This window comes from Schistocerca serialis, chromosome 5, assembly GCF_023864345.2.
Source record: "Schistocerca serialis cubense isolate TAMUIC-IGC-003099 chromosome 5, iqSchSeri2.2, whole genome shotgun sequence".
Classification (NCBI taxonomy): domain Eukaryota; kingdom Metazoa; phylum Arthropoda; class Insecta; order Orthoptera; family Acrididae; genus Schistocerca; species Schistocerca serialis.
This window is the reverse complement of record NC_064642.1, coordinates 722823494-722848984: the sequence shown is the minus strand read 5'-3', so window position 1 is coordinate 722848984 and position 25491 is coordinate 722823494. Positions and strand designations below refer to the sequence as shown.

At 46.1% G+C, this 25491-nt stretch overlaps 1 long non-coding RNA gene and 1 other non-coding gene across 2 annotated transcripts in view; one reads left to right on the top strand and one right to left on the bottom strand.

Annotated features, from left to right (window-relative positions):
* Positions 1 to 3489: 3489 nt before the first annotated feature.
* Positions 3490 to 25491, bottom strand: part of LOC126482355 (uncharacterized) — a 171769-nt gene continuing 149767 nt past the window's right edge. The window contains exon 3 of the long non-coding RNA XR_007587635.1: positions 3490 to 3556. This is a non-coding gene — a long non-coding RNA (uncharacterized LOC126482355). The remainder of the gene's footprint in view (positions 3557 to 25491) is intronic.
* Trnat-ugu (transfer RNA threonine (anticodon UGU)) lies at positions 12393 to 12467 on the top strand. The gene has a single exon. It is a non-coding gene; the product is annotated as a tRNA-Thr (tRNA).

The following is a 25491-nucleotide window of genomic DNA, read 5'->3' as shown; positions in this document are numbered from 1 at the left end:
GGAAATCTACATCTACATGGTTACTCTGCAGTTCACACTTCAGTGCCTGGCAGAGGGTTCATCGAATCATTTTCATACTACTTCTATACCATTCCACTCTCGAATGGCGCGTGGGAAAAAGGAACACCTAAATCTTTTCATTCGAGCTCTGATTTCTCTTATTTAACTATGATGATCATTTCTACCTAGGTACGTGTCAATAAAATCAATGTTGGTGTTTACGATGTCAACAGTTCGGCTGTCAAGCAATAAATACGAGGGTCACTCCAAAAGAAATTTTGAAGCACAATATAGCAGAGCATGTATACTTTTGTTGTGCCCTGCAGTTTTCCAGGCTTTCCTGGTCACGATAGCTCCCAGGATGCACCACGATTAGACTGAGACCCTCACTGTTTTCTCCAGACACTGTACTGACTGGAGGTCTGGGCGACATTTCCGCGTGTTTTGGATATGTAATACATTCAGGATTCACGTGCCGTAGCTTACAGAATGAAAAATTTTGGTCGACACGAAAACCTGCTTAGGTGAACAGATTTATGGAGGATGGCGCGTTTAGGACACAACTCACCTGCCGCCGGGTGGCGTGACGAACGAGGCATAACGGCAGAAGCCATCCGTCTCGAGGCGGCTGTTCGGACGAGGAGCAGCAGCTGTATGCCGGCTGCGCGCACCTACCTGCGTGGCATTGCTAGTGGCCGCTGGCTGCACGCTACTGGATACTGGCTAGGACCGCGCCGCGACAGCTCTGCACCGGCCTCTCACACATACACGCACACACTCACAAACTGTGTCCAACATTAAGCCTTGCGCCGCTGCTTGCTGACGGAGCAATAAAAGGAATAATGCTCCTGCAAACTGTCACTAATATACATACAATGAAAATTAATCTTTGAATTTTTTTGTAACTTTTCACTCAGCATAGTCCTTCCGGTATTTATCCTTAGCCGACAGAAACTGCTATTAATAAGTACTGGAGTGCAGCAACCAACAAAGAATCCAAATGTGACCAAATAGTACCAGAATATCTCTCTGTCACAGGGAGAGGTCAACATGTACAGAGTATTTAGCCCAATATAGTGACATGAAGTCCAGTCATCAGGAACTCTGCCATTGCTGCACCACCCTAGCCAAGAGCCAAGATTTTGCTTCTCTCTAAATCAGAAATTTAATTCTTGACTACCTTTTCACTCCAGAAAATCGTTACGTACAATCACCTACGCAATGGAGGTAAGAGAAAAGTGTATGATCTCAGTACAGTTAAACAGAGCGCGATTTGTCGGCCCGGCACACAGTTTTAATCTGCCAGGAAGTTTCATGTCAGCGCACACTCCGCTGTAGAGTGAACATTTCGTTCTGGAAACATCCCACAACTGTGGCTAAGCCATGTCTCCACAATATCCTTTCTTTCAGGAGTGCTAGTTCTGCAAGGTTCGCAGGAGAGCTTCTGTAAAGTTTGGAAGGTAGGAGACGAGGTACTGGCAGAAGTAAAGCTGTGAGGACGGGGCGTGAATCGTGCTTGGGTAGCTCAGATGGTAGAGCACTTCCCCGCGAACGGCAATGGTCCCGAGTTCGAGTCTCGGTCCGGCACACAGTTTTAATCTGTCAGGAAAGTTTTTATATCAGAGCACACTCCGCTGCAGAGTGAAAATCTCATTCTAGAATAAGTCTTGTCAAATTAATAAAGAAAAACAAAGCGAAACAATAATATTTTAAAACGCACATCTTCTTACTATAACCACAGCATAACTCGCAAAAAATGCGGGGGATGTTAGGAGCTTAAGCATGCGATCGCCGCTTAGTTTACGGGCTTCTGTGGGGAAGCAGAGTTGTTGGAGAAACAAGCTTCGCCTCTTTTTTGCAGGACGGAAAGCAGATAGGGACCAGGATTGCATTCGCAGTGCCTACGACAGTTTTACGGCTCGTCACATTGTTTAGTAGCTAAGTTTGGTAACGACCGAAAAGATTCCTTACTGGTCCGGGGCCTTCCGACGTCCACCGATTCCTTCATTCCCCGAAAAAAGCCAAGTCATGTTGTCTGCCTACTATTTATGTGAAATAGAAATTGCTTCCCTGTAATATTCACTACCGCGTTGCATTGTAACATACATCTCCTTTACCGTGCTGTTCACAAAGTGTTACTGCTTAAACCACTCCCATTCGTCAACAATGGCCCTCTCGAGTTCACCCATTGTGTGAAGTGTAGGGAGGGGGGGGGGGGGGGGGTCCAGCGACGACGTAATGCGGGTTCCAACCGTTCCAGAGCATGCGAAGATACCGCAGGCCACACCATTTGAAATGACAGTCACAATCGCATTATTTATTTTGCCGGCAACCGGTTTCAACCCGCGATGGGATCATCTTCAGGGCAATTTACACCATTTGGTCGCTCGCTGGAGACGTCACCCTGCCTGTCTGTGCACGTTTGGTAACTATCAACTTACCAACCGTGCACACGCAGGGTGACGTCTCCAGCGAGCGACCAAATGGTGTAAATTGCCCTGAAGATGACCCCATCGCGGGTTGAAACCAGTTGGCGGCAAAATAAATAATGCGATTGTGACTGTCATTTTGAATAATTGATTATAGCTAAATCAATCGCTTTTTATCTCCATACAACTATGTTGTCTAAAAATTCACCCAATTTGATTGATTTCTGTCTTCTGGAGGGAGGAGTTCACGAGGTGGACGCACTGTGCTCGTGGAAGATAGCGAACCCATCATCGAAATGTTGATTGCACAGATGCACAATAACATCCTGCCCAAACACTGCACAGGTGTCAGATTACCCTCGACATCGATGACAGGCGTCCATCATCATAAGTTATATCGACGTAAGACGTAACTAATAGACCTCGTTGCTGAACCCGCGGGATTTCGTGGCCAGAGGCGGGCAATGCCCTGGACGCCTCCATACTCAGTCATCACCTCGTATTGTTAACAGTCAGCGAGTACTACGAGGCAGATATTCAATGCCGGTTTGTCTCACGGCAGTGGAAAGGTGGTCAAATGATGTCGCTGCCGGACGTACGCCAGTTCCACGTGCATTGAAGTGAAATTCGCGTATGGTCTAAATTTGAAATTACTGTTAGAGGGATCCACAATGAGATTTTCACTCTGCAGCGGAGTGTGCGCTGATGTGAAACTTCCTGGCAGATTGTGTGCCGGGCCGAGACTCGCGGGCAAGTGCTCTACCACTTGCCCGCGAAAGGTAAAGGCGCCGAGTTCGAGTCTCGGTCCGGCACACAGTTTTGATCTGCCAGGAAGTTTCAAGGCGTATTCTTTCGTTGCTTGTCCACCTGGAATCTTACGGCCACGACGTTCGCAGACACTTTTCTAGTGTTCCCCCAGCAGTGCAACTGGGGCGATACTCACTCTTGCCGCTGCGGAAGCCGTGCGAGGCGTGGGCGGCGCGTGCGCCGGTCGGCAGCGGCAGCGGCACCGGCAGCGGCAGGGCGCAGGCCAGCGCCAGCAGGCAGAGGGCGCGCGCGGCCCGCATGTCGGCGCGTCGCGGCCGCCGCCGCTACCTCGCCCACATCGCAGCGCCCGCGGTCGCCACCTGCGCCACCACACCACCGTCAGCGACACACACTTCACCACACTCGCACAGACGTGTTACTCAGTACACTCTTAAGAGAAAAAGACGACGCACCACCAAGTTTCTGTCCAAATGGGACGGAAACTGGTAGGTGGGATGTACATCTACAGAATAACAGATGACTACGATGTCAGAAAAAATTGGATGACTTACGTAAGAGAGAGAGCTTCACAAACTGAACAACTCAATAATGTGTCGGTTTACCTCAAGTCCTTATGCAAGCAGTTATTCTACTTGGCATTGATTGATAAGAGTTCTAGAATGTCCTTTTGATGGCTACTGTGCCAAATTCTATCCTATTGGCCTATAGATCATGAAAATCTCGAGCTGGTTGGAGGGCTCTGCCCGAAATACCCCAAAAATTCTTAATAGGAGAGAGACCCGGCGACCTTCCTGGTCGAGGTAGGATTTGGCAATCACAAAGATAAGCAGTAGAAACTCTCCTTGTGTGCGGGCTGGCATCATCATACTGAAATTTAACACTCGGTTGGGTTGTCATGAGGGCAACAAAACGGGGCACACAATATCGTCGTCGCTGTAACAGTGCCGCGATTAGCAACCAAAGGAATCCTGCTATGAAATGAAAAGGCACCACAGGCCGGCCGGTGTGGCCGTGCGGTTCTAGGCGCTTCAGTCTGGAACCACGTCACCGCTACGGTCGCAGGTTAGAATCCTGCCTCGGGCATGGATGTGTTGTGGTGTCCTTAGGTTAGTTCGGTTTAAATAGTTCTAAGTTCTAGGGGATTGATGACCACAGATGTTAAGTCCCATAGTGCTCAGAGCCATTTGAACCATTTTTTTCAACCACAGGCCGCCACTACTGGCAGTTGTACCGTATGACCGTCGATAGTCAAGTTGGTATTTCTCCGAGGCGTCTTCACACACGTCTGCGGCCTGGACTCTCATTGACAGGAGTAGAATTGTCTTCAATGATGAGTCCCGCTTAGAATTCAGTTCCATTGACCAATGAGGCCGTGTCTGGAGATGCCCCGGATACCAACATGACTGTCGCCCGCCGCACGACCCGACAATCAAAATTGGTGATCTGGGTTCAAATGGCTCTGAGCACTATGGGACTCAACTGCTGAGGTCATTAGTCCCCTAGAACTTAGAACTAATTAAACCTAACTAACCTAAGGACATCACAAACATCCATGCCCGAGGCAGGATTCGAACCTGCGACCGTAGCGGTCTTGCGGTTCCAGACTGCAGCGCCTTTAACCGCACGGCCACTTCGGCCGGCTGGTGATCTGGGGTGCCATTTCTTTTCATAGCACGACCGCGGCACGTCGACAAATCTCTGCATCCCGTTTTGCATGCCTTCACGGCAAGCCACCCTGTGCTTACATTTCATAAAGATAACACCCGCCCGCACACGGCGCGAGTTTCAGTTGCTTATCTTCGTGCTTCTCAAACGCCACCTTGGCCAGCAAAGTCTCCGGATCTCTCCCCACTTCAAGAGCACTATGGGCAGGACCGTCCAACCAGTGCTGCCTTTTGACGACCTAACACACAACTGGACAGAGTGTGGCACGGGCTCAAGGGGTCATCCAGCAACTGTATCAATCAATGCCGAGCCAAATAACTGCTCGAATAAGGGCTAGACGTGGACCGAAGGCTTACTGACTTACTCAGTTTGTGAGGCTCTTCCTCTTCAATAAATTAACCAATTTTTCTTAAACTGTAATTTGTTTGAACATGTACATTACATCGGTCCCGTCGCATATTGAATAAATCAAAAACTCTGAAAGACATTATACCAAAACTGTCATAAAGCTGTAAATGTATAAAATACATTTATTTATAATTGTTGGATGTGAGGTCCGCCAGTTATGCAAACCACCGTTTTTTCTCAGTACCCAAACATGTTTCGGCACCACTGTGCCATCATCAGTGGGTTAATGGTTTAATGGCTCTGAGCACTATGGAACTCAACTGCTGTGGTCATAAGTCCCCTAGAACTTAGAACTACTTAAACCTAACTAACCTAAGGACATCACACACATCCATGCCCGAGGCAGGATTCGAACCTGCGACCGTAGCGGTCGTGCGGTTCCAGACAGTAGCGCCTTTAACCGCTCGGCCACTCCGGCCGGCATCATCAGTGGGTTTTCGTTTTTATTTATTCTGTAATGTGAACATTTTTGTTAAATGATTATAAAATTATGTGCATTTCTAGTTCAAACAATAGATCGTTTCTTTTTGTAAATACCTTTACATTTGGTGTGCGTGAATTTTCTGGATCACTTGTGTGTTGATTACTACAGGTAGCTTGTCATCTGCAACCGAACGATGTTGATGAGAAAGTTTTTTGCTGGGAGTTAACCTATCTTCTAGAATTTAAAAAAGAATATAGACGCGAAAACATCGCGACAAACTAAATTACATTCTAGAAGATAAGTTAACTCCCAGCAAAAAACTTTCTCATCAACATCGTTTGGTTGCAGATGACAAGCTACCTGTAGTAATCAACACACAAGTGATCGAGAAAATTTATGCGCACCAAATGTAAAGGTATTTACAAAAAGAAACGATCTATTGTTTGAACTAAAGATACACATAATTTTCTAGTAATTTAACAAAAATGTTCATATTACAGAATAAATAAAAACGGAAACCCACTGAGGATGGGTACTGGGAAAAAACGATGTTTTGCATAACTGGCGGATCTCACATCCAACAATTTTAACTGCAAACATGGCCAACACAAAGAGCTGCAAATCAAAATGATGAATACATTTATTTAATTTTATCCCATTACTGCACTAAATACGTGCAGACGACAGATTTTATGTAAGGCTCTTGTCATTTTTATATTTTTAATAATCAATACGTCGCTTTCTGGTCCTAAGAAATTCATCAGTGGTGTGGGATTGGCCGCCAATAAATCCTTTAGTCGCCGGTACATCGTACTTTATTAATACCTAAACTTTTTATGGCTGTTGAAACTGTGCGTTACTTTATAATGGACATCCTTCTGAAACCAAGTAAGTAATTTTAAATGCTAATGTAGAATTTTCTTGATTCTAATATTGATTCCATGAACAGGGCTGTTCACTTGAAAGTGTGATATATTATTTACGACTAATTTCGTTAAGGAATAAATATATGGCGAAACAATGGCTGATACCGCCAGTTATTTGAGCACGTCTGTGCAGGAACTAGGGTTGCTCTTGTGTTTCTCCAGCTTGTCAACTGCCTCAGCCTGCCAGCTATTTATGTTCGTGCAGCTTGATTTTGCACACACGGTATAACAAATACAAAGACGCGTTTTTAAAGTAAAAGCATAAACAGATGTTTCAATACAGCTGCTTAGGCTTCCGAGGCCAGTGTCAGTTGACGTAAGGGTTTTATGAGTATCGCACCGCGTTATAATACAAAACTCTGTGCTGGAGAATCTGTGGCCGAAACGCTGGCTTTTCCAGCGTAGTTATTTTGTATTATGACGCGGTACGATAGATGTTTAGATGCTCCATGATAACGAAAACATAACTTGTAGATCCTCTCCCACTATTCCGGGCACCCGCCTTAATCTGCCGACGACACGTCTTAACGCTCCTAGTGGCAGTTACGAATGAGAACTGGACCAAATAAATGAGTGTTGGATCAATGTTTCGGTGTTACGCGCAGAGGGCGCTCCGTCTCCTGACACTAACAAGTAATTACAGAAGCAGAGAAGAGCGTGTCAGTTAAGTTTTGGGTAGAATTCTGGCTATAGGCTACACAACCTCTGCTGCATATTGTAGAATGTATCCAGTGTCCAGACAGCTTGTCTCAGTGACTTACAATACTGCCGTAGACGACCAGAAGTCCCTTTCCATTAGCCTCGGATGTCTGCTTCTTTCTGATGTTATCACACCGGTTTCTCCAAGGACTGTCAAGACAGCATTCTTCTAGCCGCAAGTAGTTTCCCGGACATTTGAGCAGGAGATGTGGCGTGAATTTCTGGAAAACACAGCGCCGCACCTGTTGCCATTACGTCTAACCTGTCACGCTAAGACACGCGTACGCTGTGTGTGTGTGCGCGCGCGCGTGCGCGCTTGTGTGTGTGTGTGTGTGTGTGTGTGTGTGTGTGTGTGTGTGTGTGTAGATCTTTCTTTAAGCAGTGAGAAAAAGGAAACAAGGTGACTACCTACCTCTTTCTTTAAAACGAGTAAGTTGTCGATGGAAATTGACACGCATCTGACATCTGCTTATATATCTACACTTCGCAATCCACCTCACGGTGACATGTTCGTCAAAAGGGTAATATATAAAACAGTTCTCGTAAAGGAGAGAAGGTTAAGAGTTTAACGCTTCGTTAACAGCGAGGTCACTTGAATCAGACCACTATGTCAGCCTCAGGTACAAAAGGAAGGAGGAAGTCATCATTAGCCGTGGTTTCATCAAAAGATCTAAACAAAAAAACAAAAACAAAAAAACAAAAAAAAATTACAACTGTACTTCAAACGGAGATAGCCTCATTTCTGAGTTATCATTTAGTGTGTGTGTGTGTGTGTGTGTGTGTGTGTGTGTGTGTGTGTTTATACAGCTGAGAATTTAGCTGAAGCAGTGGTGTCGCTAAACATTACCAGATGAACAGGGCGTAATGAAGGAAACTGCTGTCTGTCTCTACTGCAACATATTATTTCAGATCGATAGTGAGTGGAGCCGGCCTCTGTGACCGAACGGTTCTAGGCGCTTCAGTCCGGAATCGCGCTGCTGCTTTGGTCGCAGGTTCGATCCCTGCCTCGGCCATGGATGTGTGTCATGTCCTTAGGTTAGTTGGGTTTAAGTAGTTCTACGTTCTAGGGGACTGATGACCTCAGATGTCCCATAGTGCTTAGAGCCATTTGAACCATTCGATAGTGAGTGGACCAGTAGGCCCCAGCTGCGATAGGGAATACATTTAAATAAAATATCAAAATCGTCAATATTACACTGATATGTTTTATTTTCCATCGTTTGGTCTGGAGGTACTGATACGAAAAGTGGGCTCACGGCATCGTCCAGCGATAGAGGCTCAGCCGGCCTGGCCATTTCTTTAAGGCCAGTGATAGGATGAAACTGTAGCGGCGGCTGTGCTGTGGCGCGCAGGTGCGCGTCGTGCGGCGTTCCGGTCGGGTGGTCGCGGGTTCGAGGCGGCCGCGACCGGCCGCGGAATGCACCTCACTCAAGGGCGCTCTCAGCCTCGTTTCGCGGCCTCTTACTTACCCTGCAATTTTCCTAATTCATTCCGCCGCCCGTCGACGTGCCTATTTAATCGAGACCACACCCAAATCCCTCCCGGAACTTCACGAAATATGGCCGTCGCACGCTCGAGTGAAGCGCGGGAAACTTACAAATTTTAAAAGCGGACAAAAGTACTGCTCGTCGGGCAGAAGTTTTTTACGGCTAAATCTGTGAACAGCCGTTTTTACTCGTCCTGCAGGTACAGGAACGGTCCTACTTTTGCCTGCTTGGAACTTTGCGCGCTAAAGTAGGATTTTCCCATTTGTGTTGTGTTTCCATGCAGCACAGTTCATTTTACACTGTATGCAACCTCCTTGCACCATTATAAAAATTTCTGAGGTAATATACTGCGATAAATGTATTATATCTTTGCCATCGGGGCACGAAACGCATCGAAGGTACAAACCGTGGTCCTCGTAGATTTAGAGGCGGTAACTATGCCACGTAATCGCCGGCAAGATAAGTCGGCTGGCTGGGGAACTACAAAAACGATAACATAATCAGCCGCAGAACAGATGAAAGTTAGTTCTCTTCAAGCAGATCACCACCAGCTACGCTACGCCGCCACCGCCACTGCCGATTGTCTCTGAGAATGACTTTACACCACACCGTTGGACTGCCGAATTCGTCGCCTGGCTCTGTTGTACTGCCATGGGACCGTGCCAGCTGTGCCCAATCACAGGTAGACTCATAAAGATTCCCTCTATGCTACTTCGGGCTATGTCGCGCAGAACACGATGAACTTGCCCACGTTAGTATGAAGTGTCACTGATCTCATCCTGTGGTACAGCTGAACGTCTGGATTTTTAAGTGTCTGTTCTTTCTATTTCGTTTATTTTCTTGTGGACTTTAACTTTTTTTTCCCCAGAGACGAGGACCCGGCGATAAAAGCTGTACTTTGTTGGCAGCTAGGAGACGAGATACTGGCAGAAGTAAAGCTGTGAGGAGAGGCGTGAGTCGTGGTGGTGTAGCTCAGATGGTAGAGCACTTGCCCGCGAAAGGCAAAGGTCCCGAGTTCGAGTCTCGTTCCGGCACACAGTTTTAATCTGGCACGATGTTTCATATCAGCGCACACTCTGCTGCAGAATGAAAATCTCATTCAGGATTCCTCCTTTTTGCCAATGTGTCACGTCGTTGCACCTACCCATGTTACGTAGAACGTCCGCTGAAAACGTAAATGTGTCACTGATCGCTACTGCCTTGGTTCAAATGGCTCTGAGCACTATAGGACTTAACATCTGAGGTCATCAGTCCCCTATAACTTGGAACCACTTAAACCTAACTAACCTAAGGACATCATACACAGCCATTCCCGAGGCAGGATTCGAACCTGCGACGTTGCGGTCGCTCGGTTCCAGACTGAAGCGCCTAGAAGCGCTCGGCCACTCTGGCCGGCTGTTACTGCCTTATGCTCAGATAGAGGCAGTGCACACGCGTCTGAGCTCGTTACTCGATCGCTGCGCCATCTGTGAAGGCTTGGGGTGACTAATTATTATAAGTTTGCACTTGCAATACGTTGTGCAGACAGTATCCACATACATTGAAGCGCCAAAAAAAAAAAAAAAAAAAAAAAAAAAAAACTGGTATAGGCATCCGTATTGAAATACAGACACATGTAAACAGGCAGAATACGGCACTGCGGTCGACAACGCCTAGACAACAAGTGTCAGTCTTGTTAAGTCGGCTATCGCTGCTACAACGGCAGGTTATCAAGATTTAAATGAGTTTGAATGTGGTGTTATAGTCGACGCACGAGTGATGGGTCACACCATCTCCGAGGTAGCTATGAAGTGGGGATTTTCCCGTACGACCATTTGACGAGTGTACTGTAAACATATCTCCAACATTGCTGCTTCTGGAAAAAGATCCTGCAAAAGCGGGACGAGCGACGACTGAAGCGAATCGTTCGGCGTGACAAAAGAGCAACCCTTCCCCAAACTGCTGGAGATTTAGATGCTGGGCCATCAACAAGTGTCAGCGTGCGAACCATTCAACGAAACATGAAACGTGTATCCTTGATGACTGCACGACACAAAGCTTAACGCCTCGACTGGGCCCGTCAACACCGACATTGGACTGTTGATGACCGGTAACACTTTGCCTGGTCGGATGAGTGTCGCTTCAAATTATATCGAGCGGATGGATGTGAAGGGGTATGGAGACAACCTAATGAATCCATGGATCCTGCATGCCAGCAGGGGACTGTTCAAGCTTGTGGAGACTCTGCAATGGTGTGTGGCGTGAACAGTTGGAATGATACGAAACGTATGATACGTCTAGATACGAATCTGACAGGTGTCACGTACATAAGAATCCTGTCTGATCACCTGCATCCATTCATGTCCATTGTGCATTCCGACGGACTTGACAAATTCCGGCAGACAGTCCGACACCCCTCACGTCCAGAATTGCTAGAGTGTGGTTCCAGGAACACTCTTCTGAGTTTAAACACTTCCGCTGTCCACCAAACTCCCCAGACATGAACATTATTGAGCATATCTGGGATGCCTTGCAACGTGCTGTTCAGAAGAGATCTCGAATCCCTCGTACTCTTACCCATTTATGGTCAGCCCTGCGGGATTCATGGTCTCAGTTCCATCCAGTAGTACTTGAGACATTAGTCGAGTGGATTCCACGTCGTGGAAATTTATGGTAAGCCCTATGGGACCAAACTGCGGAGGTCATCGGTCCCTAAGCATAGACACTACTTAATCTAACTTAATACTTATACTGAAGACAACACACATACTCATGCCCGAGGGAGGACTCTAAACTCTGACGGGAGCAGCTGCACGAACCGTGACAAGGCGCCTCCGACCGCGCGAACCGGGACAAGGCGCCCCAGACCGCACGGCTATCCCGCCTGGCCCCATGTCGTGTTGCGGCACTTCTGCGTGATGCGCGGGCCCTACACGGTATTAGGAAGGTGTAACAGTTTCTTTGGCACTTCAGTGTATATCAGTGAATTTAGCTGTACAATTGTGTCATTCATACGTATGTAGGGAGATATGACGTCGTCAACATGGGTGTTCGATTATTTAAAGAATCAACTATATATGACGGTAGTATCTGTTCCTGAAAGAACAGTTACCGTGGATGACCATGCAGCTTTGCTAGAAATGAAATGATAATTAAATGGGCACCCTAGCTGCAAGCAGGCGTTGATTCACTTCATTGGGGACATGCTGAAAATGTGTGCCCCGACCGGGACTCCCCAATGAAGTGAATCAACGCCTGCTTGCAGCTAGGGTGTCCATTTAATTATCATTGCATTTCTAGCAAAGCTGCATGGTCATCCACGGTAACTGTTCTTTCAGGAACGGATACTACCGTCATATATAGTTAAAAATATGGGTTCCCGGCCTTTGACCTTCTTGGGTTCCCGGCCTTTGACCTTCTTGTGCGAACGCACACGCTATGCCCGAACTCGTACGGGACTTGGTAGATTAATCTGCCACGAGTAATGAGTATGATGGGCAAACATCTATTAGGCGCACTACGAATGTAGTGTTGTGGACATGTTGGGAATGTGGATGTCACGGGGAGCGTGCAAGGGATAAGTCCCTGCAGACGCACTATCCTCTGTGCCCGCGGTGGCTCAGATGGATAGAGCGTCTGCCATGTAAGCAGGAGATCCCGGGTTCGAGTCCCGGTCGGGGCACACATTTTCAGCATGTCCCCAATGAAGTGAATCAACGCCTGCTTGCAGCTAGGGTGTCCATTTAATTATCATTTCATTTAAAGAATCGGAGTGGAAGGCTTGGCTGTAAGTGCTATTAGGAAAATGAGCCAACCGCCTCTGAAGTGTTTACTACTTGCTACATAATCGGAATTGTCATTCACAGAAGATGTTGGTGAAGAAAGATGCTTTTGTCCTCGCGAAAATAAAGTGTTGTCTTAGGATATGAGCATTCTGCGCACGACAAACGAGCAGGCGCGACGCCGTGTGGAAACGGGCGAGCTGCCGCCGCCACCCGCCACGGCCGGCAGCTGGCGTTATGACTGCGACGGCATTCCTGCGGCATTCCCGCCGCGCTCGGCGCAAAACGCAGCCGCAGCCGCCGTTCTCTTACTCTGCTCGCACAATGGAGGCGCCGGCGCGGCCGTGCCCTTCGTCTCTAGGTGCTCCTGGTGCCAGTTTCACGAAAATCAACGGCCACACATTTCATCACCATATTGGTGGTAGACGCAACTTTTCCAGCATTATTATCATTAGCATTTGGACACTCTAATGCGCAGGATTATTCTGTGCATACATCTGGTGTTACGCATTTGATTTCGTGAATTACGGATGCTCATTTCCATAACATTCTTTTGGGTGTACGGCCGCATCATACTGGCTGCCTCCCTCAGAGTGACTACATGTATTTTTCTCTCCCTTTATTACTAATCGCCCATATCGGCGGAGGCTGATTTGCCGGCGGCACAAGCTTCAATAAATAAGGACGAAACAAAAATTTTAATAGGTAAAAAGTTTTGCAACTCTGTTAAAAGTATATAAACTTTGCAATTTTAATTGCATTTACATAAAACTGTTGATTTTTTTGTTTTAAGTTAAAATCAGAAGAGTAAAATGTGAAGATAAAAACAAAAATATTTATCTAAAACATGTTTCAGGAACACTGCACTTTCACTAAAAAGATGATGGCCCTGAACTGGGAAAAAGCTGTTTTAGGGAGGGCAAACGTTAGGGTGTGGATATAAAGATTGGGGTCCGTTGGGTGGTACCTATATAGAGATGAAGGCAGGTGTCAGTTTGGTGTGTGGACGTGGTAGTAGCACCAAGAGCGGATGAGATGAAAAAAAATGGCTCTGAGCACTATGGGGCTTAACTTCTGAGATCATCAGTCACCTAGAACTTAGAACTACTTAACACACTGGACTCGCATTCGGGAGGACGACGGATCAATCCCGCGTCCGGCCATTCTGATCTAGGTTTTTCGTGATTTCCCTAAATCGCTCCAGGCAAACGCCGGGATGGCATGAAAGGGCACGGCCGACATTCTTCCCTAATCCGATGAGACCGATGACCTCGCTGTCTGGTCTCCTTCCTCAAACAACCCAACCCAACTACTTAAACCTAAGGACATGACATACACATCCATGCCCGAGCCAGGATTCGAACCTGCGACCGTAGCGGTCGCGCGGTTCCAGACTGTAGCGCCTAGAACCGCTCGGCCATTCGTGCGGCGCGGTTGAGATGAGGAAAGATGGATAGAGAAGCGGAGTAGGACAGGTGGAAAGAAAGAGTTGATAGGATTGATAAATATCGGGGCAGACTTCATTCTGTGGTACAGATCTACCTATGCAAATACAGTACATCAGGCGCTAAAAGACAGTTGTCTTATTACAGGTTGATTCAACCGATCCTCCAGGGTACGATTCCATTATCTTACCCAGAGCACTCTATATCTCGCCCGGTCGTGGAAATAGGGGGTGATGACGGCGTGGTATGCGGCGCGCATGTACCACCTCTGTGCTCTCCGCGTGTGGAAGTTTCCCAGGGAGTAGGCGCTACATACTCGTGGCCCGCCCTGTTCTCAGCCCAAAAAAATGGCTCAAATGGCTCTGAGCACTATGCGACTTAACTTCTGAGGTCATCAGTCGCCTAGAACTTAGAACTAATTAATCCTAACTAACCTAAGGACATCGCACACATCCGTGCCCGAGGCAGGATTCGAACCTGCGACCGTAGCGGTCGTTCGGTTCCAGACTGTAGCGCCTAGAACCGCACGGCCGCTCCGGTCGGCTCAGCCTAACACACATCACACGGTGTGCCGCTACACTAAAGCATCATACTTTAGCGCTTTAAAACTAGTACTATGAAAGAACGTTTCTACTGTTATAAAGTAGAAAGCTGTAAATATCCATACTTTCGCACTCTTAATACAGTACTTACGAAAATCGAGTAGATTCTGATATTTGCTACAGTAGTTCTCTAGTCTTACTTGAGTAAACATGTTTCAACATAGGCAGTTTCCTAGCTTAACATGTATATTGCCATACGGTAGCCTCAGACATTAACTTCTTCTTTCTAAGCGATTAAAATTACTCCCAAGTTGTGGAAACAGTCTTACGCATAATTTTTCGGACATATCACAGACTGCTGTATCTCTACAAGTAACGGGCAATAAAGCGCTAAGAAGTGGATGTTTCACAGAAGGTGATGAAATGTACACGAGAAAAGTAAGAAGAATAACACAGAGCTTCCATTCTAATATTTCACTCTAAGAAAATGATCCCTGAACATCTCATATCCGTTTATCCCTCTGTTCTTACCCGAACGCCATCTAATGACTGCGTTGTAGCAGCGATCTTCATACATTTTCTTCCATATTTCGACGAGACAAAGAGCTAGAAACACGTTAGCGCTCGCCGCCCGCAGTGGCCGCGCAGTCAGAGGCGCCATGGCACGGATTGCACGGCCCCTCCCGCTGGAGATTCGAGTCCTCCCTCGGGCATGAGTGTGTGTGTTGTTCCTAGCATAAGTTAGTTTAAGCAGTGTGCAAGTATAGGGGCCGATGGCCACGGCAGTTTGGCCCCTTAGGAATTCACACACATTTGAACATATTAGCGCCTTTCGAAGGATGTCGTATATTTTCCGGAATGCAGCACCGTTCTTTATTCCGTCTCAGGAAGGATTAATGGTCCTTGCTCGAGAGAAGAATTACGGTGGGAGGTCGTTGTCGAAGCCTCCACACTGTGATTACTGCACAAGTAAAGAATCTCTTTTGTTTCCTCTGTTTTCCATCACGTACATCGTTTTAATGACTTAATAGCTTCGGCGAAAGGCGCTAAATAACAGCATTTGTTCCACCGTTTCTTTACGGCGACACATTAGTGCGCATTAACACCGTGCGCCTGAGGTACGTATTGATGGCAGGCTAATTCCAGTGTTCTCCGCTCGTGCAGTTTTAACGTCGCTGAGGCCGGGTGAGGCTAACTGAAGAATCGCGACTGCGAGGCCCTCTGTTGACACGAATACTGATTACAGCCTGTGCTTCTCTAATGATTTGCCTTGTTTCAGAAACGACATGTTTCCCCTGCACTGTTACTCTATTTATTTCATAATCACGATTTCGGCATGAATGTCATTCTCCAGTGATAATTCAGTATAAAGTGGATCAGTATACAGCATATCGTTAAGGAGACATCGTTCTCGTGTACAGCCATATTTGCAAAGTTTATTTCACGTTCATGAGATGCAGTGCAAATGCTGCAAGATTAGGGATACAAGTAAACAGAAGAAAATCATTTTGCTTGTCTGGTGGAGGCTACGCCTAAGGCTCAGCACAAAACTAAAGCTATTAGGTTCCGTTTTGCGGTTTACAAAAACACTAAAGTTTACCGCAGACCACGCATGACATTTTTGGTTTACATCGCTTGCCATATTGGTCTAGACATTCGCTCAGTATTTTTCTGTGTTGGATTGGCAAACAGAAATAGCCACTGTGCCTCGGATGCACGTTTAGGAAACCGCTGCACTGTACCATTAACTTCAACAGCACATACACGTCAAAGGGCAGCAGTAGCGGTGTGAATCGTAGATACTCTGATAGGGTACTGTAACAGGAAACATGGCATTTACTTCAGCTCCGCCATCTATGCCTTTTAGATCTCTAAAATACTCGTATTTTGGGATTCCGTTCTTAGAGAGAAATGTTGGTATAGAAATTCTGTGTTATCCCTTTTACTTTTCTCGTGTACGTTTCATCACCTTCTGTGAAACATCCACTTCTTAGCGCTTTATTGCCCGTTACTTGTAGAGATACAGCAGTCTGTGATATGTCCGAAAAATTATGCGTAAGACTGTTTCCACAACTTGGGAGTAATTTTAATCGCTTAGAAAGAAGAAGTTAATGTCTGAGGCTACCGTATGGCAATATACATTTTAAGCTAGGAAACTGCCTATGTTGAAACATGTCTACTGAAGTAAGACTAGATAACTACTGTAGCAAATATCAGAATCTACTCGATTTTCGTAAGTACTGTATTAAGAGTGCGAAAGGATGAATGTTTACAGCTTTCTACTTTATAACAATGTGGGAAATAGAAGATTATGTTGGCTGTGCTGGGTTTTTAATAAGGCTCTTCTCGAATGTTAGTCCAATGTCTTTGCAACTATCGCTCCTCTCTAAATGAGATCGTCAATTTTCAATAATGAGGTGTTATCAATGTGGCTGTTTTAAACTTACGAACACTGAAAGCAAGTTGCCAATCTTTGCACCATTTTAGATCCTATCTAGATATCACTGAATGTTAGCGCAGGTTTCCCCACATAGCGAATTCACTGTACATTAACAGTATCGTCTGCAAAAAAATCGGAAGTTACATTTAATATCGTCTGCCCCACCATTCATATAGAACATGAAAGACAAAAGGTCCCATCATACTTCCCGACTGGAACCTATTTCAACGCCTGTCGACGATTCTCCACGCCGAACGCGGTGGTCTCGCGGTTCTAGGCGCGCAGTCCGGAACCGCGCGACTGCTACGGTCGCAGGTTCGAATCCTGCCTCGGGCATGGATGTGTGTGATGTCCTTAGGTTAGTTAGGTTTAAGTAGTTCTAAGTTCTAGGGGACTGATGACCTCAGCTGTTAATTCCCATAGTGCTCAGAACCATTTGAACCATTTCGATTCTCCACGCTAGAAAACAGGCTGACCCATCCCCGTAATAAGTAATTCAACCTTAACTACGGCAATGTTTCGGATCAGCGAATTCAGCGCCTAATCGACGTTACTTTGATATCTTTAAGAGTACGGAACATGCGGAGCGGCGCGTTCTATGTAGTGGCTATCGACTTCACTACGTGCTCCAGGAAATATATATAGGATTCAGTGAGAGAAAACTATCTGCCGCCGCAGGTTTAAACATCAATTTCTCGTCACGGCCTGTCTGTTTAGCGAATCCACAAAATGTCCTACCAGTATTGCTAGATCTAACGTCGTGAAAAGTCATAGTTTGACGTGAGGAGTTACTGACGCATGGCGTGGAAAACGCAAGTGGTGGAGTCTTTCCGAACATGCCGGGCAATATCAACTGTGTTAGATATTCTGAACGCAGACCAATGAAATGGAATAACGCCATGCAAGTCACTTCTCGTTTCAATACGAAGAGAGCATCATGATCGCTAGATACTGGAAGATTTGTGTGTCATCATAGATACATTTATAGAGAAACAATACCCGTACGACAACGAAAGCACAAACTACCGTAATAAACACTGCGCTCGGAGTGTCTACCCGGTTCTTTAGCGGAGTGAAGATGTAGTTTACGCAAGTTACCAGTAGCGGCCATTCGATAAGCTTCTTTTCAAACTGACTTATCTCCATCTCAGCACAACATTCAGTTTGTAGTTCCAAAACATTGTCTACCTCCTTTTCCATCACGCTACTTCTTTTTCTTCTTTTCGGTGTGGCGTTTACACTGCTGAAAACGGTATCGGAAAATCAGTGTTGTTTCCAGAGTGACAGGTCTCCTTTCTGTGTTTATTTCGAAGCTGTCTTCCTTCGGCGCAGCCAGTAGAACCACTTGAAAATGATGCGGGTGAACTCGAAGGCGGTCTCTTACAAAGAACGTTATTCTGGTTAGCTTGAAATACGTAAGTCCAAAAGTTTAAAATGAGGCAAAATAAATAAATAAATAAGCCCGCATTCTCGCTTCCCACGCCCGGGTTCCCGGGTTCGATTCCCGGCGGGGTCAGGGATTTTCTCTGCCTCGTGATGGCTGGGTGTTGTATGCTGTCCTTAGGTTAGTTAGGTTTAAGTAGTTCTAAGTTCTAGGGGACTGATGACCATAGATGTTAAGTCCCATAGTGCTCAGAGCCATTTGAACAATTTTTAAATAAATAAATCTGTGTGAAATCTTATGGGACTTAACTGCTAAGGTCATCACTCCCTAAGCTTACACACTACTTAACCTAAATTATCCTAAGGACAAACACACACACACCCATGCCCGAGGGAGGACTCGAACCTCCGCCGGAACCAGCCGCACACTCCATGACTGCAGCGCCTGAGACCGCTCGGCTAATCCCGCGCGGCAAACGAGGCAAAAACTTGTCATCTCTTGCAGCTAATGTGGAGCTACTCTGCAGAAGTCTGAAGCACGAAAGGTTTAATGATGTGAACCAGCTTTCAAACAAATATTGGACGTAATCCTAAGCCATTTTATAACAATGTACTTTCTTTTCAGTTTTGACATGTCAAGTTGGTTTATTTGTCACCACATATATAATGATTTATTAACTCCTGTACGAAGTTAGACACTTCTCTTCGATATTTTAAGCCTAATATGTTTTCCCTAAATCTGCTGTTTACATAGTGCTCCAGAAGTTGTGAATGGTATTTGACTCTTACGTTCAACATATAAAAATTATTCCTGAGGGTATTTGCAACTACAAGGACGAAAATACCCTCAGCAATTGTAAATCAACTACCGATTATATGAACAGACAAATGAAGAAGATAAAAATTATAGTTATTTTTAGTAATAATACACAGAAAAATTCAGAGTTTTTACTGCAAAGAGATTTAATTCCAAAACCCATAGTCTGATCAGGATTTTTTTTTTCCATTATATCCGTATTTAGTACATAAAAGAGGAGCCATGGGCAAAAAATTAGCCTCAAGACAGAACATTCGAAGATTTTTTAAATTTGTGTTCTCTGAAAATGTTCACTTCTTGGAAGAAAGATATTCTGGAAACATGCTCTCTAACTGCCTCTGGAGTATGCTGGGATCGCACGTGATCTCGTCCCGGGACGGTAGCCGTGTGAACAAACCGGTAGGTTTTCTCGGCATTCGTCAGCAGCATGTTGGAGAGACCGCGTTGCTTGCTCGCTGAACGCCACGTTTCGTGTGAATACGGCTGAAGAGTCGGTCGGTTACCGTGCAGAACCTGAAGCTGCTGCCGCAGAACTCGTGACAGCGCGATTACGGACGAGTCGCCTGCCAGAGCTACGGACTGGACGCTCCTCCACACAACACGAGCCCGGCCGGCTGCAGCTCTGGGCGCTACTCACTCGCCGTAATAAGCCGGCCGCTCTTGAGCGCCGGGCCACAAATGGACGACTAAAAGCTCTCTTAATACCGCGAAATGAGCGCACCAGGAGACTCGCACGCCGCCTAACCGGTATTCCAGACCGAGGCCGCTTGCTCGCGGATGGCAGTGAATGACAGAGCAGTCTGATAGGAAAGAAGGTCACCGACAGCTTAGCCGTCATTTCACCGTCATCATCAGCAGTACAATTCTGTAGCACAATTCACATGTTAGAGATTACTTCTTTTGGCTTATATTTTTGCATTCTAAATTTACTTAGATGTGATTCATTGCCTGTAAACTCTAGTATTTTTCCCCAAATTCCAGTCCCTTTCTCCTCGTCCGTTCTGCACATAGCAGCAAGGCGTCCGCTGGGTTTGGATGCTCCTATGACTTTTATTCTCTGTTTACTAGTTACATTTGGGGTTTTAAACTCGGATTTCTGCAAAACACAGTGTATTCTTTTTTCTATATACCCAAAAGATGTTCTACATCGATACTCTGCAAATCACACTCAAGTGCCTGGCAGAGGGTTCATCGAACCACCTTCACAATTCTCTATTATTCCAATCTCGTATAGCACAAATGTGCGTGAAATCTTATGGGACTTAACTGCTAAGGTCATCAGTCCCTAAGCTTACTCACTACTTAATCTAAATTATCCTAAGGACAAACAAACACACACACACACACACACACACACACACACACACACACACACACACACACACACACCCATGCCCGAGAGAGGACTCGAACCTCCGCCGGTACCAGCCGCACAGTCCGTGACTGCAGCGTCTTAGACCGCTCGGCTAATCCAGCGCGGCAATCTCGTATAGCGCGGCGAAAGAATGAACACCTATATCTTTCGGTACGAGCTCTGATTTCCCTTATTTTATCGTGGTGATCATTACTCCCTATGTAGGTCGGTGTCAACAAAATATTTTCGCATTCGGAGGAGAAAGTTGGTGATTGGAATTTCGTGGGAAGATTCCGTCGCAACGAAAAACGCCTTCCTTTTAATGATTTCCAGCCCAAATCCTGCATCATTTCTGTGACACTCTCTCCCATATTTCGCGATAATACACAACGTGCTGCCTTTCTTTGAACTTTTTCGGTGTACTCCGTCAGTCCTATCTGGTATGGATCCCACACCGAGCAGCAGTATTCTGAAAAGAGGACGGACAAGTGTAGTGTAGGCAGTCTCCTTAGTAAGTCTGTTACATTTTGCAAGTGTTCTGCTAATAAAACGCAGTCTTTGGTTAGCCCTCCCCACAACATTTTCTATGTTTAAGTTGTTCGTAATTGTAATATATAGGTATTTAGTTCAATTTACGGCTTTTACATTAGACTGATTTATCGTGTACCTGCATTAGACTGATTTATCGGTAACCGACGTTTAACGAGTTCCTTTTAGCACTCATGTGTATGATCTCACACTTTTAGTTATTTACGGTCAACTGCCACTTTTAGCACCATTCTGATATTTTTTTCTAAATCGTTTTGCAGTTTCTTTTGATCTTCTGATGACTTTATTAGTCGATAAACGAAAGCGTCATATGCAAACAACCGAACACACCTGCTCAGATTGTCTCCCAAATCGTTTATATAGATAAGGAATAGCAAAGGGCCCATAACACTACCTTGGGGGACGCCTGAAATCACTTCTGTTTTTCTCGATGACTTTCCGTCAGTTACTACGAACTGTAACCTCCCTGACAGGAAATCACAAATCCAGTCACATAACTGAGACGATATTCCGTAAGCACCCAATTTCACTACGAGCCTCTTGTGCGGTACCGTGTGAAAAGCCCTCCGGAAATCCAGAAATACGGAATCGATCTGAAATCCCTTGTTAATAGCACCCAACATGTGAATAAACAGCTAGTTGTGTTTCACAGGAACGATGCTTTCTAAACCCATGTTGACTGTGTGTCAATAGACCGTTTTCTTCGAGATAGTTCATAAAGTTCGAATACAATATGTGTTCCAAAATCCTGCTGCATATCGACGTTAACGATATGGGCCTGTAATTTAGTGGATTACTCCTACTACCTTCCTTGAATAGTGGTATGACCTGCGCAACTTCCCAGTGTTTCGGCAAGGATCTTTCGTCGAGCGAATGGTTGTATATGATTGTTAAGTATGGAGCTAATGCATCAGCATACTTCGAAAGCAACCTAATTGGTATACAGTCTGGACCAGAACTTTCGTCATTTAGTTCTATGTGACTGGCACAGAGTATAGCACGATTCATCACACCAAAGCACTGCTTTCCAGTCATCTGCTTTCCAGAGACATATCTCTTTACACCACATCACGTGCCGCTTAGCATATTTGACTTTTAAGGTGCTCATCCACTGTCCCTTTTTTTTCACTTCCTCGGCGCAGTCTCCGTGCTAGTTGGTCTTTTGGTAGCGCTTCCGCTGATTTTACGCGATTCTTTACACTCACCTTCGGAAACGTTCGACGTTTCCTGTCCGTCAGTAGATGATGTCTGACTGGTTACGGTTTAGCTCCGGTTGTATCTTCGCGTTTCCACTTCTGAATCACGACACCAGTAATTGTCTTAGGCAGCTGTACAAGGGTTTAAGTGTCCCTAATGAATCGGTTACTCAGGTGACATCCAATGAATAATCAAAGTTAGAAGACACGGAGCTCTTCCGAGAAACCAATTCTGCTCTGGTGACATCTAGTGGTCCATTGCGCATTACATAGCTGCGTCGATACGGTTTCGATCAGACAGTGTAGATTTTAAACTTGCACTAAAGACGCTTTTCCGTGTGTGTAAATACACTACTGGCCGTTAAAATTGCTACACCACGAAGATGACGTGCTAAAGACGCGAAATTTAACCGACAGGAAGAAGATGTTGTGATATGCAAATGATTAGCTTTTCAGAGCATTCACACTAGGTGCTAATATGAGGAAAATTTCCAACCGATTTCTCATACACAAACAGCAGTTGACCGGTGTTGCCTGGTGAAACGTTGTTGTGTTGCCTCGTGTAAGGACGAGAAATGCGTACCATCACGTTTCCGACTCTGATAACTGTCGGATTGTAGCCTATCGCGATTGCGTATTTATCGTATCGGGACATTGCTGCTCGCGTTGGGCGAGATCCAATGACTGTTAGCAGAATATGGAATCGGTGGGTTCAGGACGGTAATACGGAACGCCATGCTGGATCCCAACGGTCTCGTATCACTAGCAGTCAAGATGACAGGCATCTTATCCTCATGGCTGTAACGGATCGTGCAGCCACGTCTCGATCCCTGAGTCAACACATGGGGACGTTTGCAAGACAACAACCATCTGCACGATCAGTTCGACGACATTTGCAGCAGCACGGACTATCAGCTTGGAGGCCGTGGCTGCGGTTACCCTTGACCCTGCATCATAGACAGAGGCGCCTGCGATGGTGTACTCGACGACGAACCTGGGTGCACGAATGGCAAAAAGTCATTTTTTCTGATGAATCCACGTTCTCTTTACAGCATTATGATGGTCGCATCCGTGTTTGGCGACATCGCGGTTAACGCACATTGGAAGCGTGTATTACTCATCGCCATACTGGCGTGTGACCCGGGGTGATGGTACGGAGTGCCATTGGTTACACGTCTCGGTCACCTCTTGTTCGCACTGACGGCACTTTGAACAGTGGACGTTACATTTCAGATGTGTTACGACCCCTGACTCTACCCTTCACTCGATCCCTGCGAAACCCTACATTTGAGCAAAATAATGCACGACTGGATGTTGCAGGTCCTGTACGGGCCTTTCCGGATGTTCGACTGCTGCCCTGGCCAGCACATTCTCCAAATCGCTCACCAATTGAAAACGTCTGGTCAATGGTGGCCGAGCAACTGGCTCGTCACAATACGTCAGTCACTACTCTTGATGAACTATGGTATCGTGTTGAAGCTGCATGAGCAGCTGTGCCTGTACACGCCATCCAAGCTCTGTTTCACTCAATGCCCAGGCGTATGAAGGTACTGATTTCTCAGGATCTATGCGGCCGAATTGCGTGAAAAAGTAATCACATGTCAGCTCTAGTATAATATGTTTGTCCAATGAGTACCCGTTTATCATCTGCATTTCTTCTTGGTGTAGCAATTTTAATGCCCAGTAGTGTAGTGAAAAATCAAGACACTTTCATAGGATTTGTCGACCTGGAAAAAGCGTTCGACAATATAAAATGGTGCAAGCTGTTCGAGATTCTGAAAAAAGTAGGGGTAAGCTATAGGGAGAGACGGGTCATATACAATACGTACAACAACCAAGAGGAAATAATAAGAGTGGACGATCAAGAACGAAGTGCTCGTATTAAGAAGGGTGTAAGACAAGGCTGTAGCCTTTCGGCCCTACTCTTCAATCTGTACATCGAGGAAGCAATGATGGAAATAAAAGAAAGGTTCAGGAGTGGAATTAAAATACAAGGTGAAAGGATATCAATGATACGATTCACTGATGACATTGCTATTCTGAGTGAAAGTGAAGAAGAATTACATGATCTGCTGAACGGAATGAACAGTCTAATGAGTACTCAGTATGGTTTGAGAGTAAATCGGAGAAAGACGAAGGTAATGAGAAGTAGTAGAAATGAGAACAGCGAGAAACTTAACATCAGGATTGATGGTCACGAAGTCAATGAAGTTAAAGAATTCTGCTACCTAGGCAGTAAAATAACCAATGACGGACGGAGCAAGGAGGACATCAAAAGCAGATTCGGTATGGCAAAAAAGGCATTTCTGGCCAAGAGAAGTCTACTAATATCAGATACCGGCCTTAATTTGAGGAAGAAATTTCTGAGGATGTACGTCTGGAGTACAGCATTGTATGGTAGTGAAACATGGACTGTGGGAAAACCGGAACAGAAGAGAGTCGAAGCATTTGAGATGTGGTGCTATAGACGAATGTTGAAAATTAGGTGGACTGATAAGGTAAGGAATGAGGAGGTTCTACGCAGAATCGGAGAGGAAAGGAATATGTGGAAAAGACTGATAAGGAGAAGGGACAGGATGATAGGACATTTGCTAAGACATGAGGGAATGACTTCCATAGTACTAGAGGAAGCTGTAGAGGGCAAAAACTGCAGAGGAAGACAGAGATTGGAATACGTCAAGCAAATAATTGAGGACGTAGGTTGCAAGTGCTACTCTGAGATGAAGAGGTTAGCACAGGAAAGGAATTCGTGGCGGGCCGCATCAAACCAGTCAGTAGACTGATGACCAAAAAAAAAAAAAAGTGTATTTTAAAAATCGTCTTATTTAAGGTAGGAATACTGTCGTGAATATTGGCGCAGGTGGTGAGATAACGGGGGGAGGCGCTTTCCCAGGCCGGTCACGCTGCGGCGGCTCTCCTGTAATCTGGCAGTGCGTGAGCGCCGCCGGCCGGGCTCGGGCGCCCGACCACGCCCACCGCGCAGCCGCGCCGGCGCCGGCGCCGCCCGCGCGGAAAGATCGCCGCCCCGCGATGCTCTGTGCTCTCTCGCACCGCCGGCGCTGGCGGGAGGGAGGGAGGGAACACCACCCACTGACGCCCCACCCCTGCACTACTCGCCGGGGATAGAAGAGGCACGGCTCCCTGACGTAACAGGATCATTTAGTAATCGCGAAAGCGTTAGGGAGGTGATAGGTAAAC